Source organism: Cyanistes caeruleus, chromosome 15, assembly GCF_971803275.1.
Source record: "Cyanistes caeruleus chromosome 15, bCyaCae1.hap1.1, whole genome shotgun sequence".
Classification (NCBI taxonomy): domain Eukaryota; kingdom Metazoa; phylum Chordata; class Aves; order Passeriformes; family Paridae; genus Cyanistes; species Cyanistes caeruleus.
Genome location: NC_141715.1, coordinates 8596546 through 8611938, shown reverse-complemented (window position 1 = coordinate 8611938; position 15393 = coordinate 8596546). Strand labels below are relative to the sequence as shown.

The following is a 15393-nucleotide window of genomic DNA, read 5'->3' as shown; positions in this document are numbered from 1 at the left end:
TACACATTCAGGGTGCTTATTGCACATTCAGGGTGTTTATTACACACACAGGGTGTTTATTACACACACAGGATGTTTATTGCACATGCAGGGTGTTTATTACACATTCAGGGTGTTTGTTACACACACAGGGTGTTTATTGCACACACAGGGTGTTTATTACACACACAGGGTGTTTGTTACACACACAGGCTGTTTATTACACATTCAGGGTGTTTATTGCACATTCAGGGTGTTTATTGCACACACAGGGTGTTTGTTACACACACAGGGTGTTTGTTACACACACAAGGTGTTTGTTACACACACAGGCTGTTTGTTACACACCACAGCAGCCCCTTGCTCAGTGGCTGTAGGGAGAGCCACACAGCAAGGAGCAGGAATGGACAAATACTTGAGACCACCTGCAGATCTTGGAAGATCAAAGCTCATCCAGGCTTGCTTCACCAAGGCTGTCTGTCACTCCTCACCTTCCAGAGGCAGATGATTCAGACTTGCATTTTAGTATCATTTATTAAGAATTTGTTTTATGGTTCAAACACATGTCTACTTAAAATCTGAAGACAGGAGAGCTTGCCCTAAAATCTAGGTTTTTTTCCCTTGATGAGAAACAGTGCAAAAGTCAGGGTATCCTCTTTGAAAAGATGAAATTAACCACATTCACATTCCACAAACTGATACTGAAAGCCTTTAATTTGAAGTTCTCCTTAAGAAATTATCCTTTTCTGATAGTGGAAGCCCATTTGTGAGTAAATAACTCTTTTCCAGTTTCTCCTGTAGAACTCAAGCATTAACAGCTCTTGAGCATATCTTTTATATAATGAGTATGTACATTTTGTTTGTGTAAGTTCTACACTTACTTTCATGAACACAGATGAGGTAAAATGAGATTGAGAAACAAATGAAAGATGGAGAAAAGAAGCTATTGGTACAAAGCCTCCACGCAGCCTTCATTTCCTTTTAATTTTCTGTGGGTACAATAGCTGCATCCTCTGTTTGTGTTTTTTTCTGCTTTCCACTCCCACTTTATCACATTCTGCACAATAATGTCAGAGTTTCTGTCTTAACTGTGCTCTGAGACAGCTGACAGCGTGGCAAGTAAATTCCAAAATGGAATGGGTTTGAATATTGGAACATGAGATGATTTTGAAAGAAAGAAATAGGATTAATTTTCTTCTCCCTTCTGACCATTGTTTGTTTTTCACTGCCAGCCTTGGGGTGAGGCTTCAGAATGGAAAATCCCCAGTTCATGTGATGATCCATTTTTCCACTCTTTCCCTTGTTTGTCAGAGCCCTGAGTGTTTTGCAGCATTATGTCTCTTTTATTTAAGATCTAGGATGCTCTTAAGTAAGACAGATAGTCTGTTTTCAATGCTGTGGCATGTGCCTGTTTATGAATAATGAGTATGACAGACAGACTGATTAATAGGCATTTTCTATGTGGGAAGAGGCTGGAAAGGAGGACATTGTGTGGAATAATTATTAATGAAGTACAGTCAGCACCATGCAATGGATAAGGACTGTGCAGGGAAGAAAGGGGAGTACATAAAGGGAAAACAGCCCAAAATCTCCAGAAAGACTGGAAAGTAGGTGGTCAAGGAGAACAGCACAAAAGAGGAATAGTATGAATGGAAGGCAGTGAAAAGTGAGCCAGAGTCACATAAACTTAATTCATGAGCACAAAGAGCCTCTCTTTGATTCTATAATGCAGGTAAATGACAAAGATGATCACAGCAGTACCTCACTGGCAAAATTGTAATTTATACTTTATCCTGACTGAATTAATGAGCACACAGAGTCAGCATCAGTAGAGCCACAGCCTGAGTCTCATACTTAAATCTGCCACTCAAACACTAAATCACAGTTCTCAGATTAAAGATCTGCCAAAGTGAGCACCTGCTGGCATTTCCCCACTGCCAGTATCAGCATCTCACAGCACCTGCCAAAAAGTGCCAGGCTGAGCTACTCTGTCTCAGACAGACCATACAGCAACTCCAATAACTGCAGCTAGAGAACAGATATCTGCAGCTTACCAGCAGCAACCCTTCCTATCGATTTAGCCATTCCTGACAAAGAAAATGTAAGCATTTTTCAGGATTCAAAATAACCCTAAGGCAGGTTTGCATCACCTGACACTTGTTTTTACATGTTTAAAAACCAGAGCGTGCAGTAGTTCATCTCTAGTGACAAACAGTTGTCATGGCTGTGTTTTAGCCATTCATTAATAGCTTCTAAAATGAGAGGAGAGGAGAATGAATATGTTAAAGCAAGTTTGGGAGTAATTCTAACAGAGAGAGCAAGAAAATAATTGAAACATACCTATCTATATTCACAAAAGAAGCAGTGTCACCTCTATAGCTTGTACAGTGGTCCTCCAGCAAAGCAAGTAAACAAAAATTTGTTTATAATTAAAACAAGTAAGATCTGCTTTTATTTTTCCCATTAGTTTCCTACTAATTATTTCCCATTGTATCTTTTCAGAAGTAGAAGAAATAACTTTGGTATATTTTTATTTTAAAAATGAGAAGTTGTTCTGTATGTCCATGTCCATGGACAACCATCCATGGCTAATATTGTTCATCACTGATCTTTATTAACCAGTAGTATTTTCACCCTCTAAAAGAGGTTGTCAATTAATCTGAAAATAGGGTTATGCAATAGCCTAATTTTTAACAATTTTCTCTTTTTTTCTCCTGAAATAATAACTTTTCTGTGAATCCCCTGTGAATGCCCACTGTGTCAAGCAGAGACTCAGTACCAGCATAAGACCTTCAGTTCCTATTCCCAGTCACAGAGAATTTTAAAGTCCCTTCTCTATTGTTATCTCATAGGAAAATAGCAGATCTTTTTCCCCTGTTACCCCACTTAGCCATGAAAAATGAGTATATTGGAAATCCTGCTTTACTGTGTTTTTTTCTCAAACCCTCCTCTTCCTCACTGAAGGTACAATGGAGAAATATTGTAATTGTGGCTAATTGTGCTGTGACCAAGAGACCCCCAGAGCTCTGTGAGGGGCTCTGAGCCCCCGGCAGCCTGGGCCAGCACAGGGTCAGTCAGCAGTGCCAGGACTGCAGGGACACTCTGGCCACAGCTGCTGAAAGGCCATCTTTTTATTTAAAATGCATGAATACCTGGAAAGAACCTGTAAGCATGTTTACTCAGTTTAACATCTGGATCATAAATAAAAAATATCTGGAGAATGGGATTTCTTTGGGGAGCAGGGAGCTAAGTGCCTTGCCACTAACCTATTTTAGCATTTCTCTTTTGGCTGCAATTTCCATTTGGGTATCAGCAACCTTCACTCTTTTCATGTTGAGACAATTTCAGTGCCCAGTGCAGTTTGATCCTTTTAGATCTGATTTGTACTGGTTTGAACTGTCTTTGTCTGGTTGGATGCAGTTGGATCTGCTTTGAACTGGTTTGCTCTGGTTTTATCCAGTTTGGTCCAGGTGGAATATGTTCCCTGTGCATCAATCCTCACTCTAAGGGGATCTGCAGAGCTCAGCTGGAAAGAGCTGCAGTGGATTTTACCCTTCTGTTTTCCAAGTTATTTGTTGTTCTGCTTACACTGCTCACAGGTTTTTCTGTTCCATTTCCTCTTGGTCCCCATGCCCAAACTCTAGGATTATTTTATTGAATTCAATGAATACCCGCCTCAGTGATATGTGGAGCCAGGCAAAAACCTCATTTGCAGGATGTAATTTCTGTTTCCAGTGCCCAGTCCTGTCAATCTGCTGGTCTCAGGCTTCCACAAAATTGTGTATCATCACAGATACATTTTTCATGCTATCCTGTCTAATCAGTGTGAAAGGAAAAAGAATTTTATTTCATCTACAGTGGTTCAGTATTAAATAAAAAGTTTGTTAAACCTCACTGAGATTCAGCAGGCACAGATAAGACAAAGCTTTAATTAATTTTTCAGCATCAAGTCTTTCTGCATCAGATTTATTTTAACCCTTTACCAGGAAACAACAAAGGCAGAGGATCAAGGAGGCCACAATGCAGTGACAGGCCCCACGAGTAGGTGAAATATGAAAGGAGCAAAGGAAAATATTTTCCCTCCTTCCTTTCTAGCCCTCCTCCAGACCAAGCTGCTTGGTTCTTTGCACAATAAAGGATGATCTTCCTGAAAAATATCTCACATTCAGCCCCAGTTCCTTGTGAAGACTTTTCCTTCCCTAGGTAAGGACCTTCCCTCCTGCAATGCAGAACACTGTTAATCTGATTTTTGGAAGATGCTCTGATATAGACAATTACAGGTCAAGTTTTCTTTGTTGGATACAGAAATTTGTCAACTTTAGAGTAGTGTGAAGAAGGCCCATGTCACCCCAGAGTGCTTCCTGGAGGTCCAGAGTTGGAATGGAAGAAGAATAAAATGGCATCCACAGAGACCCATAAAATGCTCACTCCTCAAGTCATTCCCCAGCTGCTGAATGAGCTGTTTCAGCACATGAGGCTCGAGTGCTTGTGAGCTGGGTATGAACAGAACCTGCTCCTGTTTCTGCCCACTTTGGATCACTCCTTTCATCCTCTTTTTCTTTTTTGCCATACATTTCATCATGTATATAAAGTGAAACAATTACTTTTGGTTGTTTAAAGGGCAAAAAGCTGGAAACCCCATTGATTTGGTGCTGGTTTAGTTTATTTGTAAGAACAAATTCCTGTCTGTGTGAAAGGGGTATGTGGATAAAGATGATGGCATGTTCTTTGGAAGAGCACAGCCTGCTCAGAAATGTGGAGTATTTGCTGTTCGTATTTCATGTGCATATCAAAATCATAAAGTAATTCCCTTCTAGACTTTTTTACCATTTCTTATAATTCTGCCCATTTCAATTTATATCATTGTCCTATAAAATGTAAAATCTTCTGAAAATTGCTTGGAAAGGGACCATATTACAAATAAAAACATCACAAAACAAGATGAGCTGTATTTCTTTTTAACAACTCATCATCAGTTGTCTCAAGAGACTACTTGTGTCTCTGGAAAGAAAACCACTTCAGCTGAAATAATTCCTCAGATTTTTAATTAGTACATTCCTCTTCAGGAGTCGTCTTTTAATTGCTAATTCCTTCACCTGCCCCTCTTTCTTAATTCTTGAAAACAATCCCCTCAGAACTTCCAGCAGTGATGTGCTTTGCTCAATGGCATTTAAAGATAAATCATAAAAGAAATAATAAAACTGACCAGCTCAGAGATTAATTTAGAAAGAATATAAAATAAATCCCAGCTATTTTCAGCTCTAATTTTATTTATGCTAATGCAAACAGGAAAGAATAGACACAGTATTTCCCTGCAACATAGATTCACAGAATGGTTTGGGTAGGAAGGGACTTTGGAGATCATCTGGTTCCAGCCCCTTGCCATTGGCAGGGACACTTTCCACCAGGGCATGTTGCTCCAAGTTCCATCCAGCCCAGCCTTGAGCAGTTCCAGCTGAAGATGCCCTTGCACAGCCTGAGAAGCCAAAAGAGACCCCAGGGAGGCTCCAGCACTCTGCTGCTTTTGAGTAGCAGCTCCTGCCACAGACTGATGGGCTTTTCAGGAGGATTTTTTTGTCACTAATTGCTCTCTCCTCCTCAGCAGGTCCCACGAGGAAACCTTGCTGGTTCCTGGCATATCGCCTGTGACCTTTCCAGGAGCAGGGAAGTGCCTGGATGCTCACTGGAAATGATGCTCACCTCTGATTTTCGCAGGTGTAAACCTGTCATTTGAAGTTATCATTTGGGAAACCTGAGAAAATTGTTAGAAGAATATGAATATTTTATGTCATACAATGATTCCAGTTCAATACTGGAGATTTCCCAACCACTCTTCACACTGTGCCTTCAAATCTACAAGCAAAACAGTAAAGAGTTCTTATACACAAATATGCACATGGTGTTTGAGTAAATATTCTGCTTTGAAAGTATGAGAACTATAAGCAGCAGGAAAAGTAATTTACTTAGAGAAAATGCATAGTCCTCTTTTAAACTCCTATATAGGCTGTTTTTTGGAAGACCTAAAATTGGAAATTTCTGCACAATAGGCTGCCTGGCCTACTGCTGCTCAGTGATTATTTTCATGTGAACTTCAAGATCCTCTGCTTTATTTAAAAATACATATTTTATTTTCTCCTTTATGCAGGAGTTTTCTTTTTTCTCAGCAGTAATTCCATTTGTCTGGGTACCAGTATTAGTAAACCCAAACAAGGCTGTTTATTCTCCTGCAATTTGAGTCACAAGAAGAATAAACCCAGACACCAAAGTGCCTCTGAGCACTGCCAGAGCAGCATCTCGAGATATTGTGAACACTCACACAGGTTCTAAGATAAAAATCAGAAACCCTCCAAATCTCTACTCATAGACACAAGCCTGAGCAATTTAATCTCCACATCTGCATTTGGTGTTACTGTAAGTACTAATTGCTGTTTCATTCTTTATACTTTCGTTTATAGTTTGAAAATATTTTTCTACTATATTTTATTTAAAAAAAAATATATTTTTCATGAGGACAGTGATTGGACAAGGTTTTCAATTGAAAGAGCATAGATTTATATCAGATATTAAGAAAAACTTATTCCCTATGAGGGTGGTGAGGCCCTGGCAGAGGGTGCCCAGAGGAGCTGGGGCTGCCCACCCTGGAAATGTCCAAGGCCGGGTTGGACAGGGCTTGGAGCAACCTGGGACAGTGGAAGGTGTTCCCTGCCATGGCAGGTGGATGGATCTTGATGATTTTTAAGGTTTCTTCTAACCTAAACCACTCTATGATTCTGTGATTCTAGGGAGGAGCATTGTCAGGCTTCTACTCCAGGACACATCACCTTGTTGTAGGACGAGGAAAACTTCACTGACTCCACCAATTTTCATCTGAAGCACAGAATCACATATCAGGAAATCTGGATCATCAGCCTGATTTAATGGTATAGAAGGACTAAAGCAGAGTGATTCATCACAGGGACTGATTCCCAGGGCTCTGCTGTGTGAAAGGCTCGGCTGGATATGCGCCAGAAGAGAGAGGGAGATAAAAATAGTAGACATATTCAGCAAGCATCCTTTTATTTTTTAAGTCACCAATAAACACAATAAATATTTATGCTAAAATAATGTTTTAACAGCTTCTAAAAAATGAGAAAATCCCAGTGTTGGGTAACAGCTGACTGCTTCAAATCTAACACAGCTGATCAAGCAGAGTTGATGAAATTGAGGAAAACTGAACACTGGACTCAAAGTCACACACACACACACACACACATGCAAATACTAAAAAAAATAAGGTCTGTGGAGGAGAATTTCTGACAAAGAAATTTTGATTTTGAGAGGGTAGAAAAAGAAATGACTACTTAAAACTTCTCCTTCCTGCAAAGAGGTGACAGCAAATCAAGTGCCTGGGTGATGAAAATTTTGCTGTAGATGTAAGGGATGAGTGGAAGGATTAGAGTCTGCAGCTGCCTGGTTTTGCTGGTATCTGCAGATGGAATTTGGTCCTGGTCTCAGGAACCTTTGGTGATTCGGGGTGGGCAGGAACTGCCTCTGGCAATGGATTAGTGAGGATTAGAGGCATAACCAAGAGCAGTGGGTGAGGCTGAAGTGGGGTGGACAAGGGTGAGACTTGATCTCAGGGCACAGATCTTCAAGTCTGGCTGCAACAGTGAAACAGCTCCTCACATCTTGAAAACTGTGAATTTTTAACTCTTCTTCAGGCTCTGTGCTCCCAAGAAGTTGGCAACATTGGTAACACCCAACATTTTCATATATCACAACTAAGGAATTAACCCTACTTAGTAAAAGATATTTTAAAAAAAATTATCTTTTTCTTCTACTTCTGCTTGACATGGAGCCAAATAGCTCAATGTCTAATAAAATAGAAGCTCTATAACTTCATATAGTTGAAAGATGTAAAACAAAAATAATTAAAAAGTGTATCAGTACAGATTTTTAGTAGCCCTGCTTTTGAAAGTAAAGCTTTTACATTAATTAGTGCCTCCACATGCTTACAGACTGGGAGATGTCCCAGAAAGGAGTTTCTAGGGATTGGAAGCCTCTGGCAGACTTCAGGAAAATATAATAGGTCAGAGTAGAAAAGGCCATTAATACTCTTCCCATCCCATTGTGAAAAGAAAAATAGCTTCTGTAAATGAATATTAAATCAAGACCCTAAGCAAGGGGAAAATTACATTACCTTCTGATTTCAAATCTTTATAAACAGCAGAGAAAAGAAGGATGGCCAACATCTTTGGCTCAGAGGCATCTCATTCCTTTTCAAACCTTCAAATTTGCATTTTCCCAGATTTGCAGGGCCCCTTGCATTGCAGTGGCATCTGCAGAGCAAGTGAACCTGGGAGCTGACATACAATAAATTCCATCTGAATATGAGGAAAAACCTCTTTATGTTGTGACAGAGCACTAGAAGAGACTGAGCAGAAGGATTGTGGAGTTTGCTTCCCTGGAGATACTCAGAAGTGACCCTGGGCACCGGTGGCAGGTGTCAGGGTCAGGGTTAGCTGCTTTAGCACTGGGGGTGGGCTGGATGCTCTCCAGAGGCCCCTTCCAGCTCCTCCTGGGATTAAAGGGTTTAAGAAGCTGCCAGGATCAGGACACAGAGCACATGGGGGCAGTAGGTTTTATTACTGTTTCCCAAGTATTTCTTTTCAAAGTCTGTGGTGACCATTCTGCTGTAGCAGAGATTCTGTAGATATTAATGTATCTTCCTTACAGTGGAGAGAATATGTTTTTCTATTGCTGAAACCACACTGATTGCATATTAAAGCCACTAGTATTTAATATTTCATTTGAAAATTTCTTAGCTGTAGAAACTACCTAGCAAGGGTCCCCTTATACTCAAGACATGGCTCTACTAAAAAAATTAAAAAAAAAATTGTGCTAGTCCAGAGGGCATTTTGAACCTGTGGTTCAATTGAAGTGGATTTTTGGCCATATTTTTATGAAGACCTACAATACTGGCTTGTTACCATCCACCACGCCTCATGTGGAAATAAAAATCAGAAAATAATCAAGTACATGGAGACTAATCATCAAGTGAAAGGAAAATGATAACTAGACAAACCAAAGTGCTCTGGGGCAGGACAAGATAAACATTTGTTCCCAGGGAGATGACAAGTTGTACTTTGCTTGGCAGCTAAGAAAAACACCAATATACACCAGAGGAAAGAGCCCAATTAAAGCAATTAAAGAAACACCAATCAGGAGTTGACCAAGTTGAAAGCTTTTCAAAATGCAAACAGTTACGTTCATGATTGATGACATTCCTGTGTGCTGGGGTATTTCATACATTTTCTCTCCTGATACAGCTCCTGTTTGATCAGTCAGAAAATAGTATTTAGCATAAATGTTGCTGTAATGTACTTCATACTCCATTACAAGTTAGACAAGTATTTCCATAGTGAATTTGGGCTAAGAGAATAAGTTAGAATCATGTTTCTACACCTTGTACCTCTCTTGGTAATAGTTTGACAGTTTTGTTACTAAAACCATAAATCTGGTTGAATTCATCATAAAGGCAATGTGAGAAAAGCAAAACCAACTGCTCTCTCGACTTTGAATTATTTTTAATTTAGGAGAAAGGATTACTCCCCTGCTCAGGAACAGGACTGGGTGGATTACCCCAGGATGCCTCAGGGTGATGACCTAGGTACAATCACAACGAGAAACTTCTTGAAAACTCCGCAAACTGATTTTGCAATGTTCCAGTTTTTCCTTTTGTACAGAAGCAAAACTTAGCTTGGATGGAAGTTGTTTACATCTTATTCTGGTACATTTACCATGGCACAGCCATCTGTTCCCAGCCTGCTGGCTCTAATAGTACATCAGGAAAACAGTGACCCACAGGTTCCCTGCGTCAGTCGGGGACAGAGTGGGCTCAGGCTTTGTGTGCTCCGTGTGCCATTTGAGCTTTACTGCCTTGGCAAAACTGGAAGGACACACTGTGAAAAAGCCCAGAACTGAATATCCTGCCTTGCTTCAATAAGGAAGGAAAGGGAAGTCAGTATTAAAGACTCTAAACATGCCATAAACTCAGTGGGAAAAACCTTTCTGATGATTTCCCAGGAGGTACAGAAAGGTTAATGCAATTATTCACTTATATGCTTTTATGGCAGCTTCTCATCCTCCTCCTGACTCCACCAAACCTCTCTGTACCACAGTAAGAGCCAGCCACCAAACCTATAACAAATCCTTCACATCACACCACTGTTTTTAGAAGGATAGAGGCAGGCATCCCAAATTAGACAACAGAATGCTTAAGCACATGCTTAATTAAAACACTGAGTGTCGGGAGTAAAATATGTCTTTAAATGCTTTGTTCAATTGCACCATAAAGCAGAATGTCACTTTCTAAACCAAATTCCAGCTATCATTTCCCTTCCTACAGCCTTGTGAGCAGTCTCCAGCCAAGCTGCTACACAGGTTCCTTAAAGCACATCAGGGCTTGATTCCCTGCCAGCTGCAGCTGCTGCAGCTTGGAAAATGCCTCTGACTCACATGCCAGCCCCCAAATAGATTTTCCTGCCCCAGGGCCCTCTTCCACTAATAAACATAAATTACAGGGTTTGCCTTTATATTTAAATTTTTCTTATCAGCCTTAAGGAACTGTAGAAACATCTAAAATTTCAGTTTTGGAGTAATCATTGTCAACATGGAGGTTGTTGTGCCATGCACAAACATTGTGCCATGAAATTTGCAAAGTTAAACAGTGCAATTTTTATTACAAATTTATATCTCTAATTTTTTTTTGTAAGTTTCCCTTAAAGCACCAGCCCTTCTTCAGATTAGTCGGGTTTTTTAACCAGCTCTCAGAGTACCAGTGGATAGTCCTGTGCCCCAGTACTAGGGAAAGGGAGGAGTAAACTGTCCAATATTCAACAGTTTATTGAATATTAAAATATTAATATTAAAATATAAATATTATAATATAAATAATATAATATAATTATAAATATTATAATATAAACATAAAATGAATATTAAAAGAATATTCAACATTCTTTTTCCCTTGAAAGAGCACTTTTCTGTTTCAAAATAACCACTCTGCCCTATCCTTCTGCTTGACAAGCCTTCTGAAGCCTCAGCATGAGCAGCCTGAGAAGCACAGCTACATCCTCTGTCCTCCACACACAGCACAGGTACTGCCCAGGTGTGCTTCAATAACAATTCCCAAGGCAAACTGCAATATTTCTTTGAATATGCTACACACAGCTTTTAAGGATTTCCATTAAGCTCATCTTGCAAGAAACAATCTACAAAATACCAGTCACACACAGGGAAAAAACCAGAATCAACATAAATATATTGCAGAAAGCATTATGCTGAAAAATGCTTTTTAATATTTTAACCAGAAGCTTTAAAAGGGGAAAAGAAACCCCACAAAATGAACAACAGAAAAAAAACCAAACCACAAAACACATACACAAAAGAGTCAGAAAATGTCCTTTAGCTGTTAAAACACCTGTGATTTATTCTGGCAAGGCAGGTGTCCTGGGGAGGGCTTTGGGGTTTTGTTCTGGTTGGTGACAGCTCCGTGATGATGCTTTAGGTGGTTCAGGGTAGGCTTGGGCTCAGTACTCCCCTGGATACTCAGCATGGCACAAAGCCTGGAGGCACTGACCTGCTTGCATGGGTGAGGTGGGCAGGCTGAAGCTGGTTAGGAGCACTTTTATATCTGATTTAGACAGTCTTGAGTTTCCTCTGCTTAAAATGTGAATTATCCTGATTTGTTTCCTAATAAACCTTGGTTTAGTCTGAATGTTGATCTTTGCAGGGAGCTGCTGTAGTACAAGGCAGAGTGCTGGCCTGGGGTCTGCTCCCTTTAGGAAGCAGTGATTGAGTGTTGCTTTTAAAGAAATATCCTACTGAACCTGATTTAAAATTTTGTGGGAGGACAGTAAGTAATGTGATCCTGTAATCTGACAAATTTTCAAACTAAATACAAAATTCTTATCTCTGCAGCTTCTCATGGGTGTTTAGGTATTGTGTGCTCTAGAACTGCAATGTTTCTGAATTATGGCAAGTGCCAACAGGAGAACAAAAGTAATTTTCATGCAAAAAAAAAAAAATTACTTTGGTTGGTTGATACTTTGTTCCTTTCCCTGTCATTTGGAAATGATAGCATTGCTGAAAACTGCAACAAATTAATGCATATTTCCAAGGTGGATGCACATTTTTAACCATAACAAGGAATGCTGATTAGTTATTAAAAAGAAAGTTTATCAAACTTTATCATATTTAGTCTGTATGAATGTTTGTGAGTTTAAGGGAGTGAATGAAGAAACTGGAAGGTGATTTAATTTTAGGTTTTCACTCCGTTTCCTTTACTAAAAATATAACTTCAAAGAAACAAAGCACAGTGTTAGGGAAGAACACGGCAGCAAAGGCATTTTTCCAGCTGCACCCCAGTGCTTGAGCACTTGGGAGCTGCTGCTGAACAAGCAGAGCTTTGGTGGCTCAAAGTCAACACCAGCAGTGACCTGAAGAAAAGGGTTGGAGCAGTGAGGAGAATGCTGCCCTCCCTCTCAGAAATCTTCCCTGGAGCTCACAGCAGACTGCCAATCACTTAAAGGGAATTTGGGGTTTTTGGAAGAAGAAATAGGTTCTGGGGAACGAGATTCTGGAATTAGGCTCTCCAACAGGAATTTTAATGTAAGTTTAATTTATAGAAGCAGTAACACAAGCTGGCTGCTGAGACCTGGATGCCAGGGCCTTGGAGGTACCCCCTGGTCCTGGTCCTGTGTTCTCATGTTGCTTTTTCCAGGTTCAGAGGAAGGAAAGATCCTGGCTATAGCAAAATAGGGAAAAAATTAAATAGAATAGTATTACTGTACTTGCCTATTTTAACAGACTCGTGTAAAATGAGAGTTACAAAAGCTGTTATTTGCTTTCTTTTTTACTGTTTCTGGGATCAGTGTGGGAATTGTTCACAATCGCAGGTTAATTTATTAAATCCTCAAAGTAATGTTTTAGCATTCACTGATGATGCTCAGATGAGTAAGTAAACCAGAGGGTTAACAGCCCAAAAAACTGTTATAGCATTTGCAATGCATAGCTGGTTCTAAAAGCTACTTCACAAAGCAGCTGGTGATGATACAATGATGCTGCACAAGAAAAAGATTGTTATCCAGCTGTCAACTGTCTTACATGTTTTCATCCATCAAGTGCTTTAAAGGGGCACCTTCCTATGCTGCTGTAATTTAAGCCTCATGGCTGTGACATCTTAGGTCTATTTTATGCAAATATGAATTATCTGTATGCCAAAAAGCATACAGATATGTATATATATAGATCTCCCTAGTGTGATCTTGAAAATTGAAAAATTCAATAGATCTTTCTATCCCAACTACACAGATGCATATAGAAGAGCATTTCCTGGCTAAAGAGTTCCCCTGAGTAGTAAATATCTAACGTTCTTTTCCTGGGTTTTGTTCCCTGCTTTTGCTTTTATGGATTTTATCACAGTTCTCACAATAAATCTTGTGTGCATTTGCAACAACAGCTCTGCAGAGAGATTGGTTGCTCCCTCCTTTCCAGTTATCCCAATACTCAGGATTAGATTGTTCACAGTTAAGAGTAAGGCCACAGGCATATAAAATGTGCTTTCTTGGTTTTCCTACTGTTGCCATCACCAAAAAGTCTTGTTTTATCTTCTCAAAGCTTATCTCAAAAGGTGTACTTTTAAGAGTATGTATCTACTTTCATTAAAATAATACTCTTTGCAGTTAAATATAGATCTGGAAGTCTGAAAAAATCAGACTCTAAAGACTCAAAAAGCTTGTTTTATCTCCCATAGCTTGTGATGTTCAGTTAACCTGCAAATGCTTCAATAGCAATCAGGGAATAGTCCTGAGCCAGTTTTTGATTACTCTTGCAAGTGATTTTAGCTGTATTTAAGTATTTGGATGATTTAATACATGAAGTCTAACAGCCATAATATCTGACTGAGGCCTGCCAAATATTCATTGAACTTACTGACTTCCTTGATGGTAAATATTCATGAAGTAGTGGTAACTTGGATTGATGTTTTAAGATGAAAATGAGTATTAAAAGCCAGATGTTGCCTTGCACTGAGCTGTTCTCTGCACCTTCCAAGGAACGTGATGGAGCAGAGCCAAGGCAGGAGGAGCAGGGCTGATCTCTGCTCTGATATTTTGAAGCTCTTGCCATGAGTCTGGATGGCATTTTCAAACATGAATTAGCTGCAGGAACATGAGCTGGATTAGGAACAAGTGTGTAAAGCAATTTAAATGCTATTGCCACTGCATTCCTAGCCTTTCTGCTGATGCTTTTCTGGGTTGTGATGGATCTCTGCCACTGCTGGGTTTCTTGGGACCCTTGTCTGGGAAGGAAGAAAGCAGGAAGCTGTTCCCAGCCCATCCTGGCTCACTGAGGTGATGATGTTCATGCCAGTGTGCACAGAAGCTCCACACAGCCTTTTATTCTTGTGTGGCTTAGCCTGATGTCAACAGGAGCTGGAATGCTGAGATAAGCACTGAACTTTGGCTTATGGTCAGCCCTTATAATTGACTTCAGTCTGAAGGACTATGGTAAATAGTACTGAGTGTATTAATATTGACCTGGCTGCACAATCAGTGCCTGTGCTTCAGCTGGGAATGTATTTGAACAAATCGGTCTGGGCCTGTGTGTATTTTATAATACCATGTTTAATGAGCTGTTCATTCTGTTTGTATAAACAAACTGTATAACTGTATAAAACAGATAAAACAAAATATATTGTCTGCTCCCAGAACAGATAAATCCTATTGCTGCTTCTCTACTTAGTTGACACTGCCTAATAGCAACACTGCCCTTGCTGTCAGGGTGTGTGTAGGAGTCTTTCGGCCTAATTTTGCACTCTGTTAACACCATGTTTCTTTTCAATGTTTTCTCTCATTGTTGCAGCTAATGTTTTGTTGAGTTGTGTCTATGCTGATACATCCTGGTGCAAGGAGCACCAATTTACCTCTGTTTTGCTGTTCATTATTTTCTAGATCTCTACTGCAATTCACAAATCCATGCCAATGTTGCTTTTCCACAGTCAATACTTCCCAGGTTCTCTTGCCACTTAATTGGAAGCACCCTGGACAAGAATGACAGATATGCCTGAGGAAGAAGTAGTGTCTAGGGGAGAGTGTTCAGATAAAGCTGAAATTAATAACTAGATGAGTTTATGATGATGCTCTTGAATAAAGTGGCTAATCAATAAAGCACACTTTAACAAAAACACTCATCCTTTGTAACTGCAGGACTTGTCTGTGGCTGGAAGGGAAAAAACATGTGAGAAACTTTCTTTTGGGGTATTTACAAGGCTCTTACATTTAAAGTTAAGGTTTTAAAGCAATCTTTGAGACATATTTTCCAGAAATGTGTTGTAAATATTTTGTAGTTAGAATAAGAAAAATAAGTATGGAC

General features: G+C 39.7%; 1 long non-coding RNA gene across 1 annotated transcript; it reads left to right on the top strand.

Annotated features, from left to right (window-relative positions):
- Nucleotides 1-330: 330 nt before the first annotated feature.
- Nucleotides 331-7080, top strand: LOC147650354 (uncharacterized). Its single transcript, XR_015276767.1, has 5 exons — nucleotides 331-4182; nucleotides 4285-4476; nucleotides 5585-5694; nucleotides 6125-6390; nucleotides 6762-7080. It is a non-coding gene; the product is annotated as an uncharacterized LOC147650354 (long non-coding RNA).
- The last annotated feature ends 8313 nt before the right edge of the window (nucleotides 7081-15393 follow it).